This window comes from Trichechus manatus, unplaced genomic scaffold (genome assembly GCF_000243295.1).
Source record: "Trichechus manatus latirostris isolate Lorelei unplaced genomic scaffold, TriManLat1.0 scaffold00219, whole genome shotgun sequence".
In the NCBI taxonomy this organism is placed as follows: domain Eukaryota; kingdom Metazoa; phylum Chordata; class Mammalia; order Sirenia; family Trichechidae; genus Trichechus; species Trichechus manatus.
The window spans coordinates 3,735,096-3,741,906 of NW_004444155.1; positions in this window are offsets into that span (position 1 = coordinate 3,735,096).

Sequence of the window (6,811 nt, forward strand, 5' to 3'; positions counted from 1 at the left end):
CTCAACTTCTGGGAACTGCAAGGTGATCTTCCTAGCTTTGTTGCACAACTGGAGAGAAGAAGAGAAAGGAAGAGAGTATTAATGTTAAGTTTTACCTGAACCCTGTGATATTGGCAAATAGCCACGGTTAAAGAAATCTCCCCACACTTTGTGTTCAGGAAACTGTTCGCTGCAAATATCCACCCTTCCCATAGGACTTAGATAAAACTTACACATGCCCCCTTGTTTACTTACGACAAGGCCTGACACAGGGCCTCCAAATTCCTTTCCTTGCTTCATAAATGAGTTATTAAATTGCTTGATCAATCAGGACAAAGTTCTTGTTAACCGAACTTTGGCTAAGCTTTTCTCCTTCCCAAACTCCCTGAACTTTGGGAAACCCTCAGGCTGAGCCAATATGCCACCCCTTTTTAAGAGCCACTCCTGGGGATTTGATGGCTGTATAGCCTTCAATATGGATTACACCTGAACATAAACAAAAATATTCACAACTGGTCCAATAAATAACATCATGATAAATTGTTAAGAAATTGAAGTTGTCAAAGATTACATTCTACTTGGATCCACAGTCAAGCCCATGCAAGGAGCAGTCAAGAAATCAAGTGACATACTGCGTTGACAAAATCTGTGGCAAAAGACCTTTTTAAAGTTCTAAAAAGCAAAGATGTCACTCTGATGACTAAGACACACTGACCAAAACCATGATCTTTTCAACTGCCTCAAATGCATGTGAAAGCTGGACAATGAAAAAGGAAGATCAAAGAGGAATTGACACATTTGAATTGTGGTGTTAGCAAAGAATATTTTATTCCACGGACTGCCAGAAGAACAAACAAATCAGTCTTGGAGAAAGTGAAGCCAGAATGCCTCTTAAAAACAAGGATAGAAAGACTTCATCTTGCTTACTCTGGACACATCTAAGGAAAGACCAGTTGCTAGAAAAGGTTATTATGTTTGGTAAAGTAGAGCGTCAGTGAAAATGAGGGAAACCCTCCATGAGATGGACTGATACAATAGCTTCAACAATGGGCTCAAACATACCAACAGCTGTGAGGATAGCACAGGACCAGGCAATGTTTCATTCTGTCATACATAAAGTGGACATGAGTCAGAATCTTATTCAATGGCAACTGACAACAACAACTCGGAGAACAGACTGACCTCAACATAAAACATTCTGATTTAATTCTCAATGATGTCACTTGCTCATTTCCCTTCCCCACCCCTGAGTTTTTTAATATTGTTTACTATCAGTCTCTATAAAAGAAAACACGTTTCCCTAACTCTCTGAGACACATGCAGGTTTTATGGTCAGAGTGTTCTCGCTATTGTAGTAGTGCCCACAACTACAATAGTACCTCTCATGGATTGAATTGTGTTCCCGAAAAATATTTGTCAGCTTGGCTGGGTCATGATTCCCAGCAGTGTAACATTTTGTAATCTGATGTGATTTTCTTATGTGTTGTAAACTCTATCACTATGATGTAATAAGATGGATTAGTAGCAGTTATACTGATGAGATATGCAAGATTGGATAGTGTCCAAAAGAGAGATGCCAGTAGAGACACATGGGGACCTCATATTATCAAAAAAGCAGAGCCAGAAGCACAGCACGTCCTTTGGACCTGAAGTTCCAGCGCTTAGATGTTCCCAGAACAAAGGAAGGCTGTTGACAAGGACCTTCCTTCAGAGCAGAAAGAGAGGGCATTCCCCTGGAGCTGATGCCCTAAATTTGGACTTGTAACCCACTAGACTGTGAGGGAATAAATTTCTTTGTTGAAGCCATCCACTTGTGGTATTTCTGATAAAGCAGCACTAGATGACTAAGAGAAAATTTGGTGTCAGTAGTGGGATGCTGCTCTAACAGATACCTAAAATGTGCAAGCAGTTTTGAAACTTTGAACTGATAAAGGAACAGCAGTGGCAAAGGACCACCAGCAGTAGAAAACCTTCAGCGGCTGAGAAGTGGCAGCAGCAGAACCAGGAGACCAGGATGAGTCGGCACTGGAGCCGACCCACGGAGCAAGAGAGCTGACTGCTTTCCAGCCGAAGTTTACTAACGGAGTGGGGCACCACCGGGCATTTATCCATGGAGCTACAGAGTTTTGGAACACTTGCCCCAGCAGGGCAAATGTGAGTGTGAGGCCCACAGAGCCAAGAGGCCAAGAAACCAGGAAGCAGAAGCTGAAGAGAAAACACAGGAAGCAGAAGCTGAAGAGAAAACACAGGAAGCTGAGCTGCCTCAGTCCCAAAAGGTATGGCCAGGACCTCTGGGGTTTCAAAGAGTGGAGCCATGGCCTCTGCTGTTTCTACGGGTGGAGTTGTCACTCCAAGGGACTAGGACAATGCTATGCCTAAAGCCAAGGGAGCAGAGTTGCTATTCCAGTGGGCTTGGAAGGCAGAGCTGAAGCCCAGAGCTGAGGGGTCACCACTCTGAATCAGGAGAGTATGGACAATACCTAAAGTCCGGAGGGCAGGGCTATTGTGTAAATGTTCTCAGAAAACAGAAGATTATTTTCAAGCCTTGAGGGCTAAGGCAATGTGTTCTGCTAATTTGCTTGGTGCCTGTTATGCCTTCTTTTGCTGCATTTTTTTCCCATTTGTAATGGAAATTTCTTGCTTGTGCCTGTTCTGCCATTGTACCTTTGGAAGCCAGTAACTTGTATTCTAGATTTTACAGATGAAGATTTTTATTTTTGGAGTTTGGACTTGGAGTTGATTTAAGACTTTTGCTATGATATGATGGATGAATAAGTTTTGTATCTTGCAAAGACATGACTTTTTTGGGGGTCCAAAGGGTAGAGTGTCATGGATTGAACTGTGTCCTCCAAAACTATCTATCAACTTGGCTGGATCGTGATTCCAAGTATTAAATGATTGTGTACCATTTTGTAATCTGATGTGATTTCCTTACATTTTGTAAAGTCTATCTCTATGATGTAATAAAATGGGTTAGTGTCAGTTATACTGATGAGGTATGCAAGATTGGATAGTGTCTTAAGCCAATCTCTTTTGAGACATAAAAGGGAGAAGCGAGCAGAGATACATGGGGACCTCATACCACCAAGAAAGCAGTGCCAGGAGCAGAGGGCATACTTTGGACCCTAGGTTCATGCACTGAGATGCTCCCAGAACAAGGAAGACCGATGGCAAGGACCTTCCTCCAGAGCCAACAGAGAAGACCCTCCCCTGGAGCTGATGCCCTGAATTTGGACTAGTAACCTACTAGACTGTGAGAGAATAAATTTCTTTGTTGAAGCCATCCATTTGTGGTATTTCTGTTAAAGCAGTGCTAGATGACTAAGACAGTACCTTTCCCATTCCCTCTTTTCTTTCAGAAAAAAATGTTTCCCCCCATCAAAGTCTGGATGTGATTTAATTTCATAGAGTGAAGAAGAAAGCTGTGGTAGGAAGTTGTGACTACAGATCAACCCTGCATGGATTCACACCTCACATATGCATGTCCTAAGCGGGTATGGAACTTTGCAACCTTGAACTTGGTTTAGCTGATCCAACAGATAAAGTCTCCAAGCACCTAGCATAAATAAACGTAAAACTTTTCTTGAGAAGAGCACATCTATTCTAAAGTCTCAGGAAAACTCAGAAATAAAGTTTAAAGGACCAAAATCATCAAAATGTCAGAGATTTTTCAGAAACCATAAGACAAGACTGTATGAACAAGAGCAACATGAGTAACAACAGAATCAAGGACAGCCAAAAACACCTCCTCCAGTGTCCTTCAACACCTTCCAATGAGAAAACTTGACATTGTGTTTATTGTGAAGAAAAGATGCTTAAAGAATTCAGCCCATTATCACAGAGCATGTATTGCAAGGTGAATTCACAGCTGAGAGGCAATATATGATGCCTGCCTGCCTTAGTTATGTAATGCTGCTATAACAGAAATATCACAAGTGGATGGCTTTAACAAAGAGAAATTTATTCTCTCACAGTCTAGGAAGCTAGAAGTCTGAATTCACAGTGCCAGCTCCAGGGGAAGGCTTTCTCTCTCTGTAGGCTCTAGCGAAAGATCCTTGTCATCAATCTTTCCTGGTCCAGGAGCTTCTCAGTGGGACCCCAGCTCCAAAGGACATGCTATTCTCCTGGCTCTTGTTTGCTGGTGGTATGAGGTCCCCCTATCTCTCTGCTTGCTTCTCTCTTTTATATCTCAAAAGAGATTCATTTAAGATGCAATCTAATCTTCTAGAATAAGTCCTGCCTCATTATCATAACAGCCTCTAATCTCACCTCATTAACATCATAGACATAGGATTTACAAAACAAAACAGTGTCATCACATCAGATGACAAAATGATGGACAGTCACAAAATACCGGAAGAATCATGGTCTAGCCAAGTTGACACATTTTTGGGGGACAGAATTCAATTCATAACACTGCCACAAAGTTTAATAGGAATTTGCAAAGAAGAAGTGCAAATGACCTAAAAATATATAAAAAAACGGTCAACCTCATGAGTTGTCTGGGAAATTCTATCAGATACTTCTATACACACTTCATACTTGTAAAAACTAAAAACTCTGACAATCCTAATTATAGGTTATGTTGTAAAGCACGAAGAACTCTCGTATACCGCTGATGCATGATTGTAAATTGCTGCATATATTGCTGACATACCTATGTAAGTGTGTCAATAGATACAACTACTTTGGAAAATAGTAAGGCATGACCTAGTAAAGCTTCACATATATACGCCCTATGAGAAGGAAATTCCATTTTGAGGTATATTCGCTAGAGATATGTGTGTTTAAGTGCACCTGGGTATAAGAATGAGAATTTTTCAAAGCAGTTTTGCTTAAAATTGCCAAAAATGAGAATCAATGAAAATCTTCACTAATAGTAGATATGATAAATTGTGTAATTTTCATACAGTGAATGCCTGTGCAGCAATGAAAATCGATAAATTAGAGATGCATAGTACAAAATAGATGCTCTTATAATGTTGAGTGGAAATGCTAGACACATAGGAATGTATACTATAGATCATTCCATTTATATAAAATTCCATATCAAGCCTGCACACTTTTTTGCTTTATTTTATAATAAAATTTTATATATGTTTTTATTGTACATATAATGTCACAGTTTAATTGATACATGTAAAAATGATATTTACAAAGTAACTGGCACAGTACCAGGCATTGATTATTTGGTCAATTAATATTTGCTAAATAAATGGATGAATTTTTTTAATTGATAATAGAGAGCTCTAATTCTATCAATGTTCTTGTTATTGGGCAAGAAGGTGTATATCTGGTACCAACTTATATCTCCAGTTTAGGCATCTCTTCTAAATTACAAACTATTAAATTTCTTCTTGTATGTCTCAAAGCACTTCAGATACATTTTCTCTAAAATCTAACTCATACTCTTCCCTTACCCCCCTCCATACTTCAATCCCAACAAACACTACACTAGAGAAGGAGCCACCACATACCCAGTTGTGAAATCCAGAAACACTGGAGTCATCCTTGCAACTACCCTATACCTCAACCCTCACAGTCAGTCCATTACCAGTGGAGTTCTGGTGGTGCAGTGGTTAAGAGCTCAGCTGCTACACAAAAGGTTGTCATTTCAAATCCATCAGTTGCTCCTTGGAAACCCTATGGGGCAGTTCTACTCTGTCCTATAAGGTCACTCTGAGTTGGCCTCGACTCTATGGCAATAGTTTTAGGTTCTGTTTTTTTTTTTTTTGGTCCATTTTGAACCCCATGTATTCCCAAATCCATCTCCCCCTGTCATGGCCTTAGACCAAGCCACCAGCTGGATTCCTGAAATAGCTTCCTAACTGGTGTCGCATCTAGTCTTGCCTCTCTCTATAGTGTAATCCACGGAAACCTGAGGGATCTTTTTAAACAGCAAATTTATTTTTTTATTTTTTTTTTATTGCACTTTAGGTGAAAGTTTACAGAACAAATAGATTCTCATGAAACAGTAGTGCACATATTGTTTTATGACATTGGTTAACAACCCCACGACATGTCAACCTTCTCTCATCTCGACCATTTTTTTTTTTTTTTGGTGAAAATAAACATAGCCAAAGATACACCATTTCAAAAGTTTCTACATGCACAGTTCAGTGACATTGACTACGCTTTTCCAATTGTGCTGCTATTCTCACTTTAGATGAAGGTTTACAGCACAAAAGTTTCTTATTAAACGGTTAGTACCCACGTTTCCCTATGACAATGGTTAACAACCCCACTGCACGTCAACAATGTCCTTACTCAAACTAGGGTTCCGTATCGCCAGCTTCCCTGTCCCCTTCTGCCTTCTAGTCCTTCTCCCTGGACTGCTGTGCTTCATTAGTCCCGTTTTGTTCTATGGGTCTGTCCAATCCTTGGCTGAACGGTGAACCTCGGAAGTGACTTCACCCCTGAGATAACAGGGTGTCTGGAGGCCATACTCTCGGGGTTTCTCCAGTCTCCTTTAGGCCAGTAAATCTGGTCTTATTTTGTGAGTTAGAATTTTGTTCTACATCCTTCTACAGCTCTGTCCAGAAACCTCTGTTGTGATCCCAGTCACAACATTCAGTGGTGGTAGCCGGGCACCGTGTAGCTGTACTGAACTCAGTCTGGTGGAGGTCTTGGTAGCTGTGGTCCATTAGTCCTTCAGCCTAATCTTTTCCTTGTATCCTGTTCTCTTCACTCTCCCTTGCTCCCGAAGGGAAGAGACCACTGGAGTATCTTAGAAGGCTGCTCACACGCTTTTAAGACATCAGACGCTACTCACCAAGGTAGAAGGTAGAACATTGTCTTTATAAACTGTGTTATGCCAATTGAGCTAGATGTT